This window comes from Aedes aegypti, chromosome 3 (genome assembly GCF_002204515.2).
Source record: "Aedes aegypti strain LVP_AGWG chromosome 3, AaegL5.0 Primary Assembly, whole genome shotgun sequence".
In the NCBI taxonomy this organism is placed as follows: Eukaryota; Metazoa; Arthropoda; class Insecta; order Diptera; family Culicidae; genus Aedes; species Aedes aegypti.
This window is the reverse complement of record NC_035109.1, coordinates 65,245,868-65,271,152: the sequence shown is the minus strand read 5'-3', so window position 1 is coordinate 65,271,152 and position 25,285 is coordinate 65,245,868. Positions and strand designations below refer to the sequence as shown.

The window sequence follows — 25,285 nt, the reverse complement described above, 5'->3', positions numbered from 1 at the left end:
CTGAAGAATGTTAAGTAACATTCTTCAGGTAATCTCTGCATAGCTTGGATGAACTGCTCAAGAGACTATCGCATAGAATCTTTGCAACATTATCTTAGGGATGGCAAATAAATTATGTTGATTCTACTCTATTACCCCGAATTCCACTTCCCCGAATGACATCACTCCAAATGCCATCACCCCGAATTCCATATCCTCGAATGACCGATTACCCCGAATGACATTACTCCAAATTCCAGAATCGAGGGGCAATATCATTCAAGATAATTGTACATTCGGGGTAGTGGCATCCGGGGAGACGGCATTCGGGGTAATGTGGTAGAATCGCCACACTATATACAAATGCAAAAATGGCAACTTTGGCACTCAGTCAATAACTGTGCAGATGTACTTAGAACACTAAGCTGAGAAGCTGGCTCTGTCCCAGTGAAGACGTAATGCCAATAAGAAGATAAGGCACGTACCGTAATACTTATAGAAATAGTGAGGTGTGGAAGTTGTGCACACTGAAAGCGTTCAATTTATATTTTTTTGGGTTGTATGAAATGCTTTTTAACGCTTCGCAGTATTTCAATGATACATGATACAATTTCTGGTTTCTGCTCATTCAATCGTTTTTTAACTAACTTATTATGATTATCATTATCTCATTATCATTAGCATTTCACATTTTGAACTACATCATTTTAAAAACTACTTTGCTTCCCATCCCAAACGTTAAAACCATATTTCTTCATCGCTTCACATGCGGCTCCCATTGGAGTTAGAAATAGGAAGGCCAACCCAGAATTTTAGATGATAAAATACATGGAAAATAAAAAAAACTCTGAATTGATTTACATTACTCTTAATATTGACAAAAAACTCTTCAGTAATTACATTTTTTTTATTTTGTACAACAACAGTGGAAACATCTCGCTTGTCGTACCCAACATCAGCGTGACGGTTATGATTTCGTAAATCGCGTGACAACCGAAAAATTTATCATCCGGTTGTTGCTCGATTGGTTACTGCTAGAATCAGCTTTTGTTGTGTGCGATAAGCTCTATTTCCAACTTTTCCGTTGCAAAAAATACCGTGGTATAAAAAAGCGTCAATATCCTGAAGTTTTGGTTCCCACAATTCGTATTTTTTTAAATAATGCAAAAAATGTTTTAACATAAAGCAATTTGGGGGGTCTGTAGCCTTGAGGTTACGCTTTCGCTTCATAAGCGGAAGGTCATGGGTTCGATTCCCAGCCCCTCCACAAAAAACCCATCCAGCCACCAGAAGACGCCTCACGGAGGACCGTGCTTTGGGGATCACGTACATCCTCCGTCAGTATCTGATGGTGACTGAGACAAACTGACCCTCTTCGCAGGCAGCTAGCCTCACTAACAGCAGAGCTCTCTCCTACCTGCTCGGTGTGAGAGTAAAAGAGTAGGAGAGAGTGAAACTAGATGTAAATATAGATAAGTTAAAAAAAGATCTGTATCGGTAAAGAAACTACAAGATCAACTGAGTCCGGCACAGTAGTGGCCACAAGCACGGAGTGCCTTAAAAAAAAAAAAAAAATAAAAATAACAAAAAAAAAAACATAAAGCAATTTATTTACTGCATTCTGATTTCTCGTTTTTGGAAAATACCCTTCCCGGCTTATCCGATGTTCCGAACAGAAAAAAAACCGTAAAATCAATATACTTGTTATCGGACCGACAATAGTTTTATTATTATTTAATTTGATCGAAGCCAAGCATCAAATTTTCAAGAGCACAAAACTGGAGAACCATACATCCGTTTGAGTTGAAAACTTGATCGATTTGTCACTTGCTGGTGGTTACCAATAGATTGAATTTTCAGTTCAAAAGGATGTTAGGTTCTCCAGATTTGTGCTTTTGATAGTTTGAGATTTGGTTTCTATTAATCTTCACTTCAAATGACAAACAACTTGTTTTGACAATATCAAATTTGAGGTTTTTTTCGGCGATTTTTGTTTCCATACAAATTACATGGGGACCAAACAACGAGTCAACCTACTACGAGTTGTGCTATATTTTTGTTGTTGTTGGACTTAAATATCACCTAAAGCTACCTTTGGAAAGCTTGAAACCAACTCTTGATTCTAATTAACACTCTTTTTCTTATATTGTTGTAAAGAATGGTTCTAATTTTTACAGAACGGTTGCTGATACAGAACACAGATGAATTAACTTCTATAATGGCGTTTATATCGATTGCATGTTTCAAAAGAAAGGACATTTATGCGTAGAACCGAACAAACTCTTTAAGCATCCAGGGGGAGTGGCTTTTAAATCCAATACAAGAACTTGTGCAATTCAACCGTTTATTGTCATTTTGAGTGAACCAAGCTTTCACATCCACGTGCGAAAGTGCTTTTGGCAAAGCAGACGCTTCCGCCCATTCGTGGAATCATTCACTTCAGGAGAGGGTGGGCGTAAAACTCAGAACAAAGAACACAGATTGGCGAAAAAACGCCGACTTTCACCCGCGGGACTTGGCTTCCTCGAATAATTTGATATCAGCACATGGATTTGACAAATCACCTTGACTGCTAGCGAAGCGCAACAAGCGAAGAAGTACTTACCAGCAGCAGGTGGTAGTAGCCCCCAGTTCACAATTCCCAGGCTCCATAACACTTGAGAAAGTTGTCACGCAATTGAGTAATTTATGTGGCTTGCGAATCACTGTTTGTCGCGCGCGTGAGGGTGGGCTTCTAAGGTAAAAGTCTTGTACGCAGTAATGGAATTCATTCAAAAATTAGCGAAATTCATTAGGCATGAGGCCTTTGGATTACTTTCGTTCGATCCATAAAGATACCGGTTTTAGTAGTCATGGATTGAAGTTCGTCCTAATTGAATAACACAGCGTAACAAAAATGACCTGTTTGCGTGTCTCAAGGATCAATTTATGTGTCTCTAGTAGTTTTGGGGTTGCTGAATCTGATGCCATTCTCAGAAATGTCCCAGCACGTGACAATTTTTAGCTACAGGTCGCCGAAGTTGTGTAAAATACAGGTTTTATTGATGTTTACATACAATTTAAAGTATAACTTATCAAACTTTTTGGTGATCTAATCCATTAAGCATGCCAAACTGGCAGTGAATCAAATTGTCATCAAAACAGACGAAAAACAAACAACAAAGCAAGCTTGCTCACAACCGTTTGTCCCAACTGTTGCGGATAAGGATACAATCAAAAGCAAAATTGTCATGACAATCACAGAGCGCAATATTGTTGCAACCTTTTCAACTCGCGATTAATCAGTAATTTTAAACACAAAACCAAATTTGTTTTATTGATGCTGTTCGATAATGTGTCAATGTTTACCAACACGGAGAAAGTTCTCGAAAATTCCAATGCGAAGCCCAGAAAATCGCTGCGCACGTTATGATCGATCATTGTCATATTCTGTTCAAGTGATGACAAACTGATGTTGCGGAATAAAATTGTTGCAACAAGAATAGGAGATGACAATGTCCTTGTTGTTGCATGTTGGGTGACAATTGATTCACTGCAAACTGGACCTGAACTTTCAATTTAGATATAATTTGGTTGGAATTACTCCATTAAATTTAGATTAAACCGATTTTTTTTCAACATGCTTACTGTCTCCAGACCAAATTCTTCGTTTCTCTTATATGGGAAAATATAATATGTTTTTAAACCTTCAAAACATAACTTTTCCGTATCGAAAGTATTATAAACTTTATTGAAAATCAATGTAATACAAATCAAGTTCAAATTCTGTGGCAAATTAGGCAAATAAATTGCCTAACAAGCTGGCAAACTTGCATGCAAGTTGGCTAAAATAGTTAATGTTTGCATTTTCAACAGCTAATATATCAAAAACTAGACGTACTATGATATTACTGAAAACGGCAATGGATTCAGCAATTCTTAATTGAGTGAAAATCGGTATTTTGGTGCTTGAGACAAAAACGTGTTCCGCAGTGTAGTTTCATAGATTTGTTGTTGCATGCTATTTTTTTTTGATCTTATCAAATTGACCTTTTACGCTATAAGTATTTGTTGTTACTATTCATCTGGTCTTCATTACAAACAATATCCAAACTGTGTAAGTTAGCCCCTTGCCAAAGAACCTAATTATTTTCAATTGTCGAAAAAAAGCACGCTAACCGTTCTGAGCTTGGCGGTGAGTCTTCTTTATCATGGTCCGCATAGTCATGGTCACCAAAACGGCATACATCATCCTGAAGTTTTCCCATTAGCTTCAAAGGACAATGCCTCGAACGATGACCTGCAAAGAACATTTTATTAAAAAATGGGATGTTATTAAAAGTCAAATTTCATTTTTGCAAGTCGGCTTCAAACACCGCATTGAGAGTGAGATTGATGAGACGACAGATTGGCCGTGAATAGTGCTTCGATTTATTTTCTTGGTGGTGGAATTTAAGATTTGATGCATGAATCGGGGGGTATCGAGGGCGGGGGCGTTTAGAGTGATTTTCATCTGAATTGTTTCCTTATTTTAAACATACACTGAGGCAAAAATACTTAGTTTTCCCATAAATCATTACTTATGAATCAGTCAAATTATGGTTTCATTGAACGCTTAAGCATTTCGAAAATAGTATCATAATTTTCATAAGTAAGATTTATCAATACTTTAAGAGCCATAATTTGTAATAATTTTCTTACCCATCACTAATGCAACTGCTCCGGTATCGATAATGGGTACAAACTCAGCAAATTATAGTCACATGTTGTTTGAACATGTCAATTTTTGAAGTTGCCTGAGATAAAAGGCATGCATTCCAATTTTTCTATCTTTAAATTTACAAGATTTTCATAGCGTTAATGAGAGAATTTTATTGAATGACTTATGAAATTGAGTGATAAAATTTTTCACCAAAATCATAAGTCAAACTAACAAGTTTCAACAGTATTGTTTGTGGCGCCAAATCATAATTATTCCTTTTGAAACTTTTAATTTTTTTTTTTGTCTCAGTGTAGGCTATTCTTTTGATTTGTACTGGTTTCATAACTACTGGCAATAGTTAAGCTTATATTTTAGTATGGAATTTTACCTTCTTTAAATCATCGGCAGGTCTTTGTAGTTGAGCAATTCTCGCTGAAACCAGGCCGCCATCGGCACCCATCGTTAGAATTCCAATTTTATGTCACTGATCGCTAGTTTTCGATAAAACTTAAGGGTGGTCCTTTCTGTTTTCTCAAATTGGTGGACCCCTCGTACGCCAGCTAGCTGAACAGTTTGCGAAAAAGCCCATTTTTAGATAAATCTTGTGTATTTCTTCACGGGATATGTCTCATATTTCGCTTGGAACACATAGCAAACTTAGCGGCATCGTATAGAGAAAAGATATAGCTTTCATTTGAACTTGAAAAAAATTTGGCGGCCATTTTGAATTTGGCCGCCATCTTGAATTTTGTTAGAAAAATCGATTTTTCACCATTAGCGCACCGCCAGTTTTGAATTCTGAGATCACCATCAGAAAGCTGAGGAAAAATTGCGTAAGATAGGCTACAGAAACTAGGTGTGCAATGGTATTCACCCTATCAAATGAACGATTTTCTAAATCATGTTCTACGATTTTGACGTATATGGCGAGTGCAATCAATACAAACATCATTTTTTGTACAACAATGAAACAAGTTTTCAACCTTTGGTGTTTTATTCGAGTCGAGTAAAGAATAAGAATATAATTTTTAGTGAAATAATCTGGCGGCCATCTTGGATTTTGACGCCATCTTGATTTTGAGTAGTAGAATTTATTTTTCACCTTGATAGCACTCAGCATGTCGAATTTAGAGGCTACCAATAAAAAAAGGTAACGTATACTCTTCTTCTTATTATTCTTCATTTTACTGACGTTACATCCCTACTGGAACCGAGCCTGATACTCAGCTTTATTAGTTATAAATCCCGGTTATTAAACAGGAATTTTCTTTTTTAATGCGATTTCTGACAACAGAATAATTCTTCGACATATCTTTGAGTTCAGCAATAATGAATAAATAAATTCAATAAATGAAAACCGTCAAAAAACATTGATTGTATTAAACAAACATTTTTTTACCCTATGCATTGTTGTTCATTGTATTAAGTTTATAGATTGCGTGTCGGGACATTAGTAAGCCTTGTGGTAATATCTGTAGCTCTAACGTAAAACATTGACAAAAGTGCATTAATTTATAATGAAAGTCTTAAATTTTTAAGCAAAAAACATCCTTGATTTTCTAAGTCATAAAGTAGTACCGCCCAACATGCATGTGAAAAATAGCGAAATTGAATGATGAGAAGCAGGTTTTGTTCTAATGTGGACGTAATGCCAAAAGGAAGGTGTATAATTTCGAGGTTAGAAAAACTGGCGGCCATCTTGGCTTTCGACGCCATCTTGGTTTTTAGCAGTTGCATGATTTTTTACCATCTCAGTGCTCATCATGTTGAATTATAAGGCCTCCGTTAAAAAAAACAATCAGATTCTATCTTTCTTATCTTATCTCAGCTGTTCAATTGATTGTTCATTTGTATCAATGGTTTTAGACCAAATAAATGAAAAAAATAATGCTATTTTACAACTCGAAGATATGCAGAAGAATCATTCAGGTAGCAAATAAGCGTTAAAAAATCCTATTTGTTTTTAAAACTAGTTAAGCTTAAGGGCTGGCTCTGTTCCAGTAGGGACGTAACGTGAGGAAAAAGAAGAATAAGAAGAAGAATAAGTGTAACGGTAGCATTGAAATTTAACATGTTGAAAACTCATTCTACTACTTAAAACCAAGATGGCGTCAAAATCCAAGATGGCCGCCAGATTTTTTCACTCAAATTAATACTCCTATTCTTCATCTGTCTCAAATAATACACCAACGATTGAAAACTTGTTTCTCTGTTGTAAAAAAATAATGTTTGTATTGATTGCACTCGCCATATACGTCAAAATAGTAGAACATGATTTAGAAAGTCGTTCATATCTTAGGGTAAATACCATTGCACACCTAGTTTCTGTAGCCTATCTTACGCAATTTTTCCTCAGCTTTCTGATGGTGATCACAGAATTCAAAACTAGCGGTGCGCTAATGGTGAAAAATCGATTTTTCTAACAAAATTCAAGATGGCGGCCAAATTCAAAATGGCCGCCAAATTTTTTTCAAGTTCAAATGAAAGCTATATCTTTTCTCTATACGATGCCGCTAAGTTTGCTATGTGTTCCAAGCGAAATATGAGACATATCCCGTGAAGAAATACCCAAGATTTATCAAAAAATGGGCATTTTCGCAAACTGTTCAGCTAGCTGGCGTACGAGGGGTCCACCAATTTGAGAAAACAGAAAGGACCACCCTTAAGTTTTATCGAAAACTAGCGATCAGTGACATAAAATTGGAATTCTAACGATGGGTGCCGATGGCGGCCTGGTTTCAGCGAGAATTGCTCAGTTATACTGATGTAATAATTATTTGCATTACACTCGCTTAAATTTCTATAAAATATTTTTCCTTCTTTTATTCGTTTATTACAATCATAGCTTATAATACACTTATAAAGTTTTATTAAAAACATATAATTTATAAGTGATCAGACGTCCCGGATTATCTGGGACAGAGCAAATTTCAACTTAGCAGTAGAGTGTCAATAATTTTTATTTCAATTACCTTAGTATTTAGGACATGTCTTAGATCGATTATGAATGTAAATTACACATCAAGTAAGGGATGATATCTGGCATACGTCCCGGAATTTTTCCGGGATTTTTAGCACAAGTAACTTGTGTGAGATGTATTTCCCTTCCAAGATTAACTCTGCGCCGTTGCATGCGTATATCAATAAATCGAACGACTCGGTGAACACTTACGTCAAATAGGCTCAATGCTTCTCTGTTGTGAAGAAAAAAGCTAAAACTCATGGTTTCTAAAACTATTAATTAATTTACTTAGTACTATTCAAAGCATTGAAGTTAACCCTTGATGCAGAAGGACTATTACCACTAGCAGAAGTGAATAATTGCTTACATTTAGGATGTTCTTCTTTCAGCATTTAGTGTTCCTTCAACTAATACTAAAGAGCTGTATATCAATGGTGATTTATCCCACTTTAAGATTAAAAAGTTCTTTTAAATTCAGTTTGAAATTCATTACAAATGCATGCTAACTGTAGTTCTCTATTCAATTTCGGCCAAACGGCATTTGGCCAAATGATGTTCGGCCAAACGACATTCGGCCAAAATGGTGTTCGGCCAAATGACCCGGAACCAGCTAGTATAGATCCGTTAATAACAATATATTATATAACATTTGCCGAAGCAGTTTAGATTCATTACAGGTGTATTGACCTAATTATATAAAAAAATATTTTGTTAGTAGACTTAACCTAATAACTTGAAAAATATAGGAAGATAGCATTCATTTTGGTGTATTCTGAACATTTCTCGATTACTTTTTCAAATCGACGTAAGTAACTTCCATACGGTTTTGAGAAAATTAATTCAGAAGAATCACAACCTGTCTTCTAAAACTGTTTTAAAATGAATCACCTTTTTGACATTTTTTCGCCGTGTACATTGCATACAATACAATAAGCTCACATTCAAAAACTAGGCAGTTCCTGTTATTTCCCACAAAAATTTTATTACAAAATGATAAGCCGATTTATTCAGCTACTTTCGACGTTTTTGTACCAGTGTAAAATCGACTCAAGTAATGTTTTGTGTTCATTCGTGGTTGAGTCACTTTGTCTCTCCATACAGCGGAGCGGCGAAAGTAGTGGTTAGGTAGCGAAAGTTTAAAATCTTACTTTCGTCGTAAACATTCTAAAAGTGAAAAATTGAGTTGGTTTAGAGTAAAATGTGTAGAATTTCGTCTGCGAAACACGTAGAATCGACAAAGTAAGTTTGAATACTTTTTTGACTTGAGTCTGTTTGAATAAGTTTTCGAGATTTGATTATCTGGTCAAACACGTTATATGCAAAAGTGTCCTAAGCGCTAGATATCATAACTTTCGAAATTGCTCTCAAATTTTTTTTATTACAATAGATAGCACAATACAATGTTCTACGATGTTGTAGATTATTCAAATTATGAAAACTTTCTAGAAAATATTTTTTCCCTTATTCAATAGTTTGGGGGATATAGGTCACTTTAGAAATTTAAAGTTAAAAATCAGTTTTTATTCAATACTAAAAAGTATAAAATTTTAAGGCCTACTATGTTCGGAAGAGTTTTAGATATGAGCAAAATATACATTTTCTCTTAAGACGTTATACCTCTATAATTTTCCTACATAAACAATTATGTAGTTTTCTATCAACATTTTCAAGCGTGACATTTCAAAATGGCGCATGGTGAAATCAAAACTTTTCCAGCTACTTCAATAAGCATATCCTAAACAATATTTTAAATTATTAGAAACTATCGTTGTTTGCCAGCTGACTGTATTTGCCAGAAGGATTATTAATTAAACTTTCACTAAATTGAAAAATGCAAATGGGTTGACATATTTTTTATTCTCTGTATTAGTGTTTTTCAAACTTAAAAAAAATAACTACGTTTACAGGGTGTCCGCAAATTATCCGAACATCAAAATATTGGAAAGATGATCTCGCATTGAAAACAATGAAAAATCAATGTTCATGTACCTTTTATAATATATCAATGTTAACACAAAATACAACTTAAAAGGCCGCTAGTGATACTGGAGATGTGTTATCCCTAAAACCTAAAAGAGATGAATCCAAATGTCCTATTATTATTTAAAGTAATCTACAGGTTAGTGGCATCAAGTTAGACTGGAAATAGAAAATTGTACGGTTCAAATCCAGTGAGTTGTATGGACATTTCTCTTCCGTCATAAAGCTCGGAAAACAGCTTTCTTTAAGACACCTCAATACATTTTGATTGGTTGTACAATTATTTGAAATCGGAAATGTGTCAAACTTACTTCTTAAGAATATAATAAGCCAATGTTTAAAACCATGCAAGAATATTGAATTTATTATGCTTGATTGTATAGAGCCATGTCTTCAAAGTTTGTACGGATAATTTGCGGACACCCTGTATTATACATATGTATTCAGCCTCCACATGAGAAGTACATTGAAAAACAAACTTTTAAACAAGATCGCTGAATTATTAAAAAATATTTATTTTTGATACCTTTTTTGCCATAACTTCTACTAAACTCCCATTCAGGCATTATCATGGAACTATATTAACACAATTCTATATGGTTAATCTTCGAGCTGTTTAGTGGAATACCTATAAGTGAATGAAAAATTGAATTTAGTACCGTAATCCGGGGTAACATTGATCAGTTTTTAGGATATTTCTTAAATATTTCATCCAAAAATGTAAATATTGTGAGTTTTAAATTTTTCAAACAAGTGCTGCCACCCATAGCTCGTGACTATATACTGTATTTTGTTTTTTGAAAGATTTAAGCATGTGTACAAAAATGTTTTATGTGATTTTTTCATTTAGCTGATATGGGGTAACATTGATCATCCATGTAAGCAACGATCGGTTATATTGAAAATGTCGTTACTTACATATATCATGGCCCCTGAAGCCGAATATGGTGTCCAAACGCTTACATCTCATTTACTTTTTGAATTATTTTAAAATTCAAAACACCTCGAACAGCGGAATACGTCTAAAGGTAGGCAATTTCCTAAGGGAATTCTACATTCTTAACAGTAATTCGTTAATGTTGCCTAATTGAGCATACTTATAAAAGTTTTGACAGCGGAATCGTTTTTGGCGATGCCATTTTTAGTGAGAACCGCATTTTTCTTGCTCATATCGCTTGCAGAACTTATGTGAGACATAAATCATCGATAGTGCCACCCTTAACCATTGAACCCATTGTTTCGCAAACTTGACAAATTTACGCATAAAGTCAACGCAATTTTTGCAAAAATCTTAGTTTGTAATAGCACATAAATATAAGAAAGAGAAGCAACATTCATGCTTTGGAAATGTTTCATCAATAAATGATGATACCAACTTATTACGAGATGAGTCATTCCGATCAATGTTACCCCGCTGATCAATGATACCCCGGATTACGGTACTATACAATTCAATTCCACTAGAGGTTGTATCCTTTGACAGATACGCTTATTTCGACCTCAACTGTAAGGCCGTCTTCAGTGTCGTGTACTAGACTCGGCCTCCATATGGAATATTCTACCCAAGCAACCAAAAGTTCAGATAAAAGGGCACGTTTTGGCTTAAGCAGCTTACTTTTTAAGTAATTAACCAAACTTCAGTTCACAAAAAGTTTATTTAACCCCTCTACCGGCAGCTCCATTTTTTACCGCTAACAATTTTCAAATCACGATAAGTTTTTTGCTTCTCGATACTTTTGCACCATTTTTTCACAAGATCTCAAAAAACCTTCTAGTTTGAGGATCCTTGTAGATATTAATGGTTGGAGATCTAGTTTTGAAGATATAACGATGTTCTTTGGGGGACCGACATTATTCATATAAAATGTCTTTGGCGGCCATTTTGGTTTTGGTCAATTTATCAAAAAATAAAATGTGTACTATACAATACCAGGCAATGAGGAGCTACTCTAGAAAAAGCATACAAATCGGTTTAGTATTCTTGGAGAAATCTGAAAATTGCGATATGAGGTTTTTTAGAGTTTTCAGGATCCTTATTTGTTCAGCATGTTACCAGAAACATAAATGCTCATTACTCAAAGACGGCTGCACCAAACTGCTTCACTCCGAGGAGTGAATATCCGAATACGATAAAAATTCTGTAGCCTGAGATATTTTCGTAGGTTATGGTTACGCGTCGGCACCCCAAAGAATTTTGGAATATTTTCGGATCCAGATGTCCAATTATCATTATCGACACATATTCTAAAACTAGAAGATGTTTTTGAGAGATTGTGAATAAATGGTCTAAAAATATCGAGAAACAAAAAAAAATATTGCGATTTGAATATTTTTAGCTGTAAAAATGAAGCTGCCGGTAGAGGGGTTAAGTTGCCTAAAGAGAATGCTGCTGACCATAAAGTTGAAAGAAAGCTCTACAGGGTGATTACTATATCCTGTCATTAAAATAAGTAATCATAGAAAAAAGATGGTTAAATGAATTTTAATTACCAGTGCATATCCAGTTTAGGACATCTATAACATTTGTCTTTGCTATACATAGATAACAAATTATTTTTTTTACTTAAATTTCCAGCCACAAGCATTGTTTCAGAAGCATTACAGTTAACACGCACGTTATTCAAAAGCATATATTTTAACCAAAAATTACATATTTTTTTTCGCTAAAATTTAATCTTTACTTTGTCAAAACAAACTTTTTAAATGTGCAAAACAGGATGTACACCGGAAATTGAAATTCATACATACATCTCTTATCTACGAACATTTACTTTACTGACAGGAATTAGTAATCACCCTGTACATTTGTCCCGCTTTTCCCTACAGAGGTTTCGTTTAAAGGGCTCTCCACTGTTATGATTTTGTATGTAATTTTGACTTTACTGAGCCTTGTTTTTATTACAAGCTTGATGGAGGGGTGGATTACTGAGGAACGGTTTTGTTCAGAGCCTTTTTCCTTGAAACCAAATAAACCAAATCACTTCTATTCACAGAAAGAGTTAATTTTTGCGGATGATATTCGCTAGACACGTGCCGAGTCAACTGCCAAAAGGAATCTATTCATTGATAATCATAATTTGCAGAAGGGTTTCAATGGAACCGTTTTATTGCCATTACAACATTGTAATGAAGCAAATCACTTGTTGAATCATAGATATCATGCCAAAGAGTCGACATTTCCGTCCACGTTATGATCTAGTAAAGAACGATTGTCATTTTGAGCTCCCAAGAACTGACGAATGTCTTCTTCATTCGTCTCTGAATGACTTCAGAGATAGGAAAAAGTGGTCCGAAATGTCACGCAATTAACATTGAGTGCTGAATGAGTGTATTTGGTGATTTTCAACGAATATACCCACTGAAAAATTTGTTCATTTATTAAAAATATGTATTCAAAATATTACTCTTTTTTATTTGACTGACATACTTTTCATGTAGTGTTTGGAAACATCATCAAACAATTCTGTTCTTCTTGGTTGAAGTAGTCAGGACTAGAGATGTCACTAACTTCCAATCCTATTACGCACCACGAAAAAGTGATCTTTATCCCGTTTATATTTTCCCTGGGGCGCGTTTTTAACCACCTTCTTTCCTTCGTTCTCACTGCGCCAACGAAACCCGTACTCCCAAACGGTGCGGTTGGGTACTTTATCCCTGCGGCATTGAAATGATGAAATTGATTTTTCGTTCCTTAGAACTGACAAGTTCACCGAGGAAGCTCAACAGGAGATTGAAATACTATCAAATATTCAGAGCCCAACCGATCCGGGATTTAATTCCGGCCAAAAATTTTCCACGCTCCCAGACCACGATGTCGGAATTTTTATATTTGCATTTTTGTGGTTGTATTTAACTGGAGGGAAAAAACCGAAAAAACCAAGTAGACAAGGTGGCATCTCATTTGATCTGCCTTGAAACGTTGAGACGTATGACTGAAAAAGGTATCACTTACAAAGGAGAAGTACGGTTAGAATGATTCAGATTCTGCAACATTCTTAGAATGATGAACGATTGTCGAACGAGATCAACAGTAGCGATTTGATGAGTGACTGAATTTATCGGCATAAGTGTCACAGCCTTGACAGAGAGCCGTTTATTATTCGGAGGAACGGTTTGAAATCCGGCTAAAGTCTTGGTGTATGGTTGATAGAAAAAGGGTAGGAATATGGAGGGAAGGGAATATAGCATAAATACAATGTACCGTAAAACGGGTTATCCTTAATAATGCGACTTACTTTGATACTGTGGGATACTGTGGGACCCACAAAATACTTATCGAAATAACACACGGGTAAAAATGCGGCACTCTAAAACAGGAGAAAGAGTCATGATTTCGGGAGGAAAGTGTGTTTTCATGTTATGAAAATACACCATGACCAAAAGTCATGAAATCATGAAGCATTTTACCGTAACGCCGGCTGTACGTTACGTTTTCAATCTTTAGCGAAGAAAAATGGCAATTAAAATTCTCAAATCATGAAGCATGTATGCTGGAACCATGAATAAAATTCATGGATTTATTCATCTGTCATTTATGATTCCTATTTTTGATACGAAAAGTGGCAATTTCGGTCATGAAATCATGAAGCAGGATCTGATATCATGAACACAGGTCATGAAAACATAAGCACTTTTCATGTATTCAGATGCCTGTCATTTATGATTCCAATTTTGGTGCTGAAAAGTGGCAACTTGAGTCATGAAATCATGAAGCAGGATCCCTGAATCATGAACTCAGTTCATGAAAACGAAACATTATACGTCAATTTAGATCCCAGTTTATATTTGCCATTTGTAAACAAATAAAACAAAGTTTTACTGCTTTTGTGCCGATAGTATTGTAATAAACCGTGAAAACATTCCACAAATGTCAACCTAACGAGTGTGACATCTTTAGCAGGAACGCGAACATTCGGTGGTTAGGTTTGTACGCAAAATATTGTTTCGAGCATCAATTGAATTGGTAAATGGTCCCTGGGCTGGTGGATTGCATGAGTCATGGAACACTCCTTAACAACTCTGCGGATGTGGAAAGTGGAACTGGATCAACCGGCTGCCGAAGGCCTTTTGTGACCTGCTCTGTTATAGGACGTGGGGTATGCATCACTTCCGAACAGTTAAAATCGCCGATGAGCTTGTCAAGCAAAATCTTCGCTCAAAGTGAAACATTGCCCGGTTCTGCAAAGTCACGATTAAGTAAGTACATTGATTGTGTCGTGAAACAATGTTGGAACTCACGAGAATTTCACCAAGAATGTCATCGATATGATGACAAGGTTCCGAAGAATTTAAACTTTTTCAAAACATTTTTTTTTGTTATGATTTCACTAGAAAAGATCACCGATCGCAACGAGACACGTTGAGTAAGGTGAAGAAAGTGACAGTTAGATTTGTGTAACGCCCTGAGCATACGAATTCTTGCATAATAGTCACGATTTCATGACTTTTAGTCATGATATCATGAAACATAAAATTTTATGAAATCATGACTTTTTGTTCATGAATCCGGCAACGGATTTTTTTTCCGTGACATGATTTCCGTTAATCAGTTAAGCAAAGAGAATGCAAAAGAAAAGAGTATTATTATGACTCTTCATGTCAGAGCTATTTCCGTTGAAATTGGGAGGCTTTATATTCGAATATTAAAAATTGATGAGATTTTGTTGTTATAAAAACGCTTACAAACAATCTGTTCTACGATGACTATTTGATGATGTTATTGCTGTGTGCATTTGAAATGCAAATATCAAATACGGAAACACCAAACGCGGTAAGATTTTTCACAAGAAATGCGATGTCAAAAATCGATTTATCTTGCTAGGGCGGCGGTGATTTATTTAATCGTTGCTAGGTGTCCTTTGATTGTTTTGTGTTACCGCATTTGGAGGACGTTTAGTCAAGATTTGCTCCTCAAATGCAAACAGCAATATTAAGAGTTCATCACTTATTCTTGACAGCCTAGTTATAGCAGGACATGATTTTAGTTTCAAATCTCTTAGCAAAAGTATTTTTAGAAATTATAAGCGGTTTTTGTAAGCATAGTGAAATATTTTCACATAACGTTAAACGCTTAGCTTAGAGCTTTGCATCGCCTTATACACTTCGCGTAGTTCATTTGATTTCGTTCAAAATTTGAATGTTTAAATTCTAAAAAAACTTTTGATTTGTGTTGAATTCTATGTCAAATCATAATAGAGTAGTGAAAAAAGTGCCGCGAAAGTTAGTTGTGTTTGATCCTTCGACCTTGACGCTTGCCATTGCGGGGGAGGGTGATGAGAGCAGGATCAAACATGTCGCGTTGTTCGCGTAGTGAAATGAAAAAGCGCCGCGGTTGGTTAGTAGTGTTTGATCTATTGATCGCGTCACTTTCTCTTGCGTGGGCGAGTGACGAACACTTGTTCGGCGTACAATGCGATTATCGAATTATATCGTGAATCCGATAAGGCGTGATTATATCATGGATCGCATCACCAACTATTGGTGACTCCCAGATCTTTACCTTATCCCACTAACCCAATATCCTGTCCATGACAACTGTGGAGATGCAGAGGTATACTCTGTCTCTAGTAACGTTGTCTAACTAACATTCCTTCCTTTCCCTGATGATCGCCGTTATTGACTTTTAAAATTTGAGCTCTCGATTTGTGCACATTGAAGAATGGTAAGCTAATCCCAAGCCCCATTCAATAATTTCCTGTGCAACTTCGATTGTTCTGGTCAATCACGGAGTAGCAACTACGAATTGTACGGTCATCTATGTTCATGCTCATGCTCATCATCAAGCTCAATTCTATGTCAAATCATGGTAATCCATTGATATCTAAAGAGAAATAGGTATTTTTTCTATAAACCCTGTATTTTAGATCATCAAATGATATCCATCCTCTCTATTAACATTCTGCAACTCAGTTCAAATTGCAATGATGTTTGATTGTGGATTTCCATGAGTTTACGTGCCCATTATCAAAGTTACCCCAAAACCAAAAATCTACTTTCGATTATATGAAAAATTATAGATGTTTTCAAAATGAAACGTTACGCAATCTTTCAACTGCAAGCGATAACTAAGACAACAGTACTTGTTATAAAATATAAAATAAAAATCTTTAAAATAGAATGCAATGATAAACTCTTAATCGCATGGTATTTTTAGATTTTTGTTGTTCGATGGCATTACAATAGGGACTTAAATTTATTTGATAAAATCTTGTTTTTATTCAACAACACGATACACAGTTCGTACGAAACGTGTAAATTTCTGAGACATATAATGCACATAATTGGAGCGTGGAATATCATTTACATGATATGTCATGTAAACTTCAATTATATGTCATGTAATCCAGCAGGATTCTGTGTGGTTACATGATATATAATACATTTTACATTATTTCAGATTTAAATTTACATGACGTCATGTTTACATCGCATAAATGAAGTTTACATGACGTGTAATGTATTTTTAACTGTGTAGAATGGTTTTTATAATCACAAAGCAAACATTTTATATTAACATGTTTTCTGGTGTTTTCAGACATTTTTGCCAAGGAAATTCTTCGCCTGTTAATCTGATCCACTGTCAACTATCATATGACGATATTTTAATTTCTTTAAGTTTATATAAGTTTTCTGAACATACGTTCGCAAATAAATATGGATAAAGAATTTCAATTTTGTGGAATAAAAAAAACGAAACATCACATTTTACCGTAATTTTGTGCCGATTTAGCCTTATACCTACGTTGTAATCGAATGGTCAATTATGTAAAATTCATTCCAAAATCACTAATAGATAGTTCAGTATGTGTTCAGCTTATTATAAATCAGCTCCCAAAGACAGTAAACTTTGAAATATGTCGTTAACTGTCGCTAAGACTCTGCTTTGTATGTAATTCAAATAGTCAATAGAGGAATTTTTACTTGGCGCATTTTTTAACTTGATATTTATTCGGTGGCCACCTTGTCCCATACGGGTTAAAAAAAAATTGAATTATATAAGACAAGCTTCAAAAGGTACAAGGACCACATTTTCCAGAAAACCAAATAACAGTCACATAGAAACAGTAAACATATCCGGTATCTCAAAATTGTAAGCAAGTTCATAGGTTTCTTGGACTGATGAGCTATTTCAGAAAATTTATTCAATTCTTTGCTGTTTTGCCAGACCTTTGCGCAGTTTACTTCAAAAAGATGCTATTTTTCAGTTTGAGGTAGAACAAAAAAAGCTTTCAATCTTTCGAAAAAAAAAATGGTTTCAGTTCCTATTTTGGCAATTTTTGACCCACATGCTGATACTGAGCTTCATTGTAACGCATGTTCATTAGGATTTGGTGCTATTTTATTGTTAAAACAGTCAGATAAACAAATTCCATCCTGTTAGTTTCGTTAGCAAAAATAAAATGACAAGTACGAATCCAAACATCATAGTTTCGAATTATAAACCTTAGCTGTGATTCTTGCAATTAAAATATTCCATGTTTATTTAACTGGTAAAAATTTCAAAACTTTCACTGATTGTAATGCATTGGTACACATATTGAAGAAAAAGGAAATGAACCCTAAAATAAATAGATAGGCTTTATTTTTTGGATTTTTTTCTCTGAAATATATATTTTTTAGTTAAAATAAGAAGGAAAAAATTAGGCAAGTTGACGCAATTAGTCAAGAGCATATGATAAAGAAGGGAAATAATGAATCTCAAATAGTGCATAATATTACTATAGCTCAAGAACAAGATTGAAAATTTAAAAAAATATTAAACAAATTTTAAAAACATCGACTTTTTCAAAAAAAAAAATTAAGACGGCATTTTAGAAGCCCAAGCAGGACAGTTCGGTTTTGCGTCGTCCGATTGATTTTGCTGACGGATTCGCGCGTGTTTTCGTTGCCGGAGATATTTTTTTTTCCTGTTTTGTAGCGTCTTGCTGGGTAGTGCTTCGTGAAGCCCAAGCAGGACAGTTCGGTTTTGCGTCGTCCGATTGATTTTGCTCACGGATTCGCGCGTGTTTTCGTCGCCGGAGAATTTTTTTTCCCCTGTTTTGGAGCGTCTTGCTGGGTAGGTATTTGAAAAGGCCCAAGCAAGACGGTTTGTTTTCGGGACGCCATGAAGTTTTGCTGTCAGTGTCAGTTTTGTGTTCAGTCGAGAATGGATTACCAACTGGTGAGTTCGTTTCATGCTTATGATAACACATTTTTTCTTGAAAGCGAAACTTTTATGTAATATTAAAACAAACATTGTATGGTTCGTCACTATAAGTGTCGGCATTATGCTTTTTTCTTATACAATTTCAATATACATATATTTTTCTCTTTTTGACATTATTAAAAATTATCTTTTGAATTGTTCGACATTGTGAATGTTGACGTATTTTCTAAAACTTCTACCATATCGAGACAAAATGCACAGTAATACTCATTTGTAATTTTCAAACAAACTATGTGTGGTTCGTCACTACAAGTGTCGGCATTATTCCTGTTTCATATAAGTTAAAAGGTATACATGTAATTTTCAGTTTTCGTCATTAATAAAAACGTCTTTTGAATTGTTCGACATTATAGATGTTGACGTATTTTTTTTCCAAAAACTTCTCGAGACAAAAATACAAAACTAGCTTTAAATATAAGTCGTATATTTCCCCCTTGTCCATGGATCGCATCACCGACCAGAGGTGACTCCCAGATCTTTTCCTCCCTCACTAATAACCACCCTTCCCGTGGTGATTGTGGAGATGCAGAGGTATTCTCGGTCTCTAGAAGCAACAATCATTACACCCTAACATTCCTTCCCCATCCCAACTGACTGTAAGGACTTGGCCGGCGCCGTTATTGATCAATTATATTAGATCTGCTAAAATTGCACTTCGAGAGTAAGCGGAAACTCCCATCCCTTATTCATTTGGATCGTAGTGCAATTCTTACCAGTTCCGATCAATCACGGAGTAGCAACCATTGACATGTACAGTCAGTCTATGCTATGCTATGCTATGCTAAAAAAATTAAGACGGCATTTTATTCACAAAAACAATGGCAAAAATCTATTAAAAGTTTCCAAAAATATAATTGATAGTATATTGAGGCACAGTTAATTAACGATCATGTATTAATTATGTGGCAATTGTAGGAGGGTTTGCCATTGCCACATTTTGATCCTAGTTTCATGATGATGAAAATTTCTCATTTTGCGTCTCGAACCTGCAACACCCGTATTGTTGAGTTGTTGAAGTCCTGCTCGTTTACTCCTTCGGTCACATACAGTCAGTGACATAAGTTAGTAACCAAATGCTGTTTCTCCATACAAAATGCCCAAGTTTGGGGTGCTGTATCTCAGCTTCTGGTAGTCCGAATTGGCTGAAATTTGGATGACGAACTACAAATAACTTGAAGTTTTGTCTGTAAGGGAATTATTACATTGCAGTCATTTTACATAGAGTTTCAGAGGGTTGTTCAAAGACAAAAGTAAGTAACCGAGAGACTTTTTAATTTAATTCGAAAACGGTAAGTCGTGGAAAGTTGGTGTCTACTTGTGGAAGTGCAGAAGACTCCTCGGTTTCCATAAAGCTAGTAACACGTCAACATTTCCCTCCCGTCCCTAAATTGACCTGCATTCGGACGCAATCGGCGCCGTTATTGTTTGTTATAATAATGAGAGCACCAGTACTTACACATTGAGGATGCTACTGATCCCGAGTAGTGTCTGTTGATTCCCCTGTACAACTGTTCTTGCAATAACGGAATAGCAACTGTTGGCGGTCAATCATGCTCATGCTCAAAATACTAAGAAAAATTGAGAATAACGTCACTATGTGCATAAAAGTACCTTTTTGTGTGCAGAACATTTCGTCCTAAGGTTGCATTGAGAAATTTCCAGTAGTTTTTTTTTTTTTTTTTACTTAATCATTTATTTGTTAGGCTCATGCGCCATTAGGCATTACGGAGCCGAGTTCTTTTGATTTTGAATACAAATTCATGGTGTTTTCTTAATTTTCTATGTTAGTTTTGGGGAACCGAAAAACTCGCGGTTTGGTCGAGGTTAGGGGTAACAATAATTTCAAGGAAGGGATAGGACAATGGGATCGTTCCGTTGACATTCAGCAGCTTTAAGTTGTGACGTGTTTGCTTTGCTGCTGGTCGAACGTTGAGTGGACAATGACAACCTGTAACGATACAAAAAGACGGGTTTCGAGGGGACACAAGGTGGACAAGTGGACCGACAAGAAAGGGGAGTTAAACAATGATGTTAGCTTGTTTCAAAAAATTGTACAAAATCTTCATGTACACAAGGTCAAGTTTACCCAACACATCCCTAATGTCTTCCTTTTCTGGTTTCCCTTGGGCCCTGAGGGTTGCACAAAAATCAGATCTGGCAAAACCGTATTCGGGGCATTCCCAAACTACGTGGTTGATATCTTGGTAACCTGCACCGCAGCTGCAGTGATTGCTATCTGTGAGCCCTATTCGATAGAAGTGAGAGCCTAGAGAGTAGTGATTGGACATAAGACGACACATTACCTTAATAAAGTCTCGGCTTAAGTCCAACCCCTTGAACCACGGCTTCTTCGATACCCGCGGGAGAATGGAATGTAACCAACTGCCCAATTCTCCGGCATCCCACTTTTGTTGCCAGCTGACCAATGCATGTTGACGAGCCATTGAAAAAAAATCATTGAAGGCAATTTGTCGATCATAAATATCGCCTTCCATAGCGCCCACCTTGGCAAGCGAGTCCGCTTTCTCATTGCCCGGAATCGAGCAATGCGAAGGGACCCAGGCCAAGGTGATAGTATATGATTCATTCGATAGAGCACTCAATGTAGATCGTATTTCACCGAGGAAATACGGAGAGTGCTTTACCGGCCTCATTGAACGAATAGCCTCTATGGAGCTAAGGCTATCCGTAAAAATGAAATATTGATCAGAGGGAAGAGAGGCAATTCGCTCTAATGCGTAATGTATAGCCGTTAATTCTGCGACATACACGGAACAAGGGTTCTGAAGTTTATATGCGGCGCTATGAAACTCGTTATATACACCAAATCCAGTGGAATCATTTGTTTTTGACCCGTCTGTGTAAAACCTTTTATCGCAGCTGGCGTGACCGAACTTGCTTGCAAAAATTTTTGGTATTTGCTCCGAACGAAGCAGATCTGGTATTCCACGGATATCTTGCTTCATGGTCAGATCAAAAACTACAGCGGAACTTGAGAAGTCAGGGAAGCAACCGTGATTGGGAAGATTCAAAGAAGAGTTAACCTCCAGAGTCATGTACACGTAGTACAATGTCATAAATCTTGTTTGAGGATTTCGTTCGATTAGCTTCTCAAAATTTTCAATTACCAACGGGTTTAACACTTCACAGCGGATGAGGAACCTTAACGACAATTCCACGAACCGATCTGATAAAGGCAGTATTCCTGCTAATAACTCTAAGCTCATGGTATGAGTCGAGTTCATACAGCCTAAAGCGATCCGAAGACAGCGATACTGAATACGCTGGAGCTTCAGAATGTGTGTTTTCGCGGCGGATTGGAAGCAAAAACTACCGTATTCAAGAACCGACAAAATCGTGGTGCGATATAGCTTTATCAGATCATCCGGGTGGGCTCCCCACCATGTTCCTGTGAGTGTACGCATGAAGTTGATTCGTTGTTGACACTTCTGATACAGATATCTTATTTGTTTTCCCCAGGTGCATTTAGAATCAAACCAGACCCCTAAATACATATGTGATAAACCTTGAGAGAGTTCCTTACCCATGAATTGAAGCTCTAGATCCGCAGGATTACGCTTCCTAGAAAAGACAACTAACTCAGTTTTCTCCGGAGAGAATTCGATACCCAGCTTTACAGCCCATGCGGACAAATTGTCCAGAGTATCTTGCAACGGTCCTTGCAAATCGTCCGCCTCTGGTCCTGTGACAGAAACAACGGCGTCATCCGCAAGCTGTCTTAACGAGCAATTTCTCATGAGACAATCATCAATATCTCTTACGTAAAAATTGTAAAGAAGAGGACTTAAACACGAGCCCTGGGGGAGACCCATGTAACTTATTCGCAAAGTTGTCGAGTTTCCATGTGAGAAAAACATATGCTTCTCAGACAACAAATTATACAAGTAGTTGTTCAAAATCGAGGAAAGTCCACACTCGTGGAGTTTGTCTGAAAGGACATCTACGCAAACTGCATCAAAAGCCCCCTTAATATCCAAAAAGACTGAGCCCATTTGTTCTTTTTGAGCATAGGCCAGTTGAATTTCAGTAGAAAGCAACGCAAGACAATCGCTCGTTCCTTTGCCTCTGCGGAATCCAAATTGAGTATCTGAGAGAAGGCCATTCGATTCAACCCATTTGTCCAGCCGAAAGAGAATCATCTTCTCTAACAACTTTCGAAGACACGACAACATCGCAATAGGACGGTACGAGTTGTAGTCCGAAGCAGGCTTTCCTGGTTTTTGGATGGCAATAACTCTCACTTGTCTCCAATCATCCGGAACAATGTTGCTCTCCAAGAATGCATTGAATAAGTTCAACAAGCGCCTCTTTGCGACGTCTGGGAGGTTTTTGAGCAAGTTGAACTTAATCCTGTCCATACCTGGGGCAGAATTGTTACATGAAAGGAGAGCGAGTGAGAATTCTGCCATCGAAAAAGTTGAGTCCATTTCATTCCTTTCGTCTGGATAATCTCGTGTGATCGTTTGCACTTGGACAGAATCCGGGCAAACTTTCTTCGCGAAGTCGAATATCCATCGAGAAGAGCTTTCACGATCCTCATTTACCGATACCGCATTGCGCATTCTTCTTCCGACCGTCCAAAGAGTTCGCATCGACGTTTCCCGTGATAGACCATTAACAAAATTCCTCCAGTAACCGCGTTTCTTTGCTTTCACGAGGCTCTTGAACTTGCGGTCAAGAGAACAATACCGATCGTAGTTATCGCGCGTGCCACGTTTCCGATATTCTTTAAACGCATCTGATCTTTCGCGATAGACTCCGGTACATTCGCCATCCCACCACGGGGTGGGCGGCCGACGTCGTACTGAAGATCCTGGAACCGGTTTACGCTGAGCTTGAAGAGCACTGTTTATAATCAACGCGGATAAGAATTGATATTCTTCCAGCGGAGGAAGTATCTCGACCGATTGCTCACCTACGGAGATCGCTTCAGCATATTTTCCCCAGTCGATATGCTTCGTGAGGTCATACGCTACGTCGATCAGGTGTGTTCGACACGAATTATTGGTAACTGAAATTTTGATAGGCAGGTGATCACTACCGTGGGGATCCTGAATTACTTTCCACATGCAATCCAATGATAATGAATTCGAACAGATTGAGAGGTCTAACATACTAGGGGGATCTGGAGGTTTTATTCGTGTTGCTTCCCCAGTGTTCAAAATGGTCAGATTGAAGTAGTCGCAAAGATCATATATTAAGGTTGCGCGATTGTCGTCCCTCGGTGACCCCCAGGCTGTACCGTGAGAATTAAAATCTCCTAGGACCAACCATGGCGCAGGCATAGCTTCGCATATTGCCGCTAAATCTCTGCGAGACATTGTAGCGTTTGGCGGTATGTACACACTGGCTATGCTGAGGCTTTTACCTCGGGCTGTAATATGACATGCAACTACTTCAATGCCTGTCATCAAGGGGAAATCGATTCTATAAAAGGAGTGATGCTTGCTAATCCCTAAGAGCACCCCTCCATATCCATCCCCTCGATCCAGGCGAATAATATTAAAATCGTGGAAAGAGATATTTTTATCAGAAGTGAGCCATGTTTCACAGAGAGCAAATATGTCGCAGCGAGTGCTGTGTACTAAAAATTTGAACGCCTCCATATTTTTTAAAAGACTTCTACAATTCCACTGTAGTACTTCGATCATATCTCCGACCTCATTGACCATATTAGCCATCGAAAGATACAAACGAGTCAAGAATCGGCCACTTTGAAGCTATTTGCTTCAGAAAAGGTTTCACCAAGGAAAGTGCCATGTTGAGCAGGTTCCTCGTTTCGGGTGACAATTGAAACATTTCGAAAATGAAATCCACTATCCCAGAAAGAGTCAGTTTTCCGGAAGCATTATTTTGCTCCTGCTGACGAATTGGTTGTTCTTCTGGGCAAAAAACTGGGACAACTGGGGTTTTAGAAGTTCCCGGAAGTGACGGAAATTCTCCAGCTGAAAACTTGAAGCCTGGAGGTGACCCCTTTTTGGTGATTCCGCCATTTCTTGATTTTGTCAAAGGCTTTGAAGAAGCGTTTTGATCAACAGGGACGTCCTGAGAAGCCTGTTGCTTCAAGCGCCGTTTTGTAACAGCACGCTTCCTTTTCGTCCCTGTCTCAATTATTGTATACTCTTCTCCATCCTCAGAGTCAGAGCATTGATCGTTATCCGGCAGGGATGCGAAGATATTGTTGCTTTGAAAGGTATGGGCCGATGGAGCAACAGTCGGAGCGATCTTTTTCAGCATGTCTGCATAAGAACGCCTGGACCGCTGTTTCAGAGAGTTTATGGTATGTTTCTCCCGCTCTATGTACTTCGGGCATGCACTGAGTTCGTGAGGAGCTTGGCCGCAAGAGGTACATTTTGGCTCCATATTGCAGGAACCTTCGGCATGTTGTTCGCCACACTTACTACAACGTGGTTTGTTGCTGCAGTAAGGTGCAGTGTGACCCAACTGCCGGCACTTT

The 25,285-nt window shown here is 37.1% G+C and overlaps 1 protein-coding gene across 3 annotated transcripts in view; it reads right to left on the bottom strand.

Moving 5' to 3' along the window:
- The window catches only part of LOC5578735 (neuropeptide SIFamide receptor), a 126,957-nt gene that overhangs the window by 23,430 nt on the left and 78,242 nt on the right, over positions 1 to 25,285 (bottom strand). Inside the window, exon 2 of one of the 3 annotated variants that reach the window (XM_021851867.1) lies at positions 4,138 to 4,258. The exons of the other annotated variants lie outside the window; for them this stretch is intronic. The gene's annotated coding sequence lies outside the window, so the exon portion shown is untranslated. The remainder of the gene's footprint in view (positions 1 to 4,137; positions 4,259 to 25,285) is intronic. 3 annotated transcript variants of the gene reach the window in all.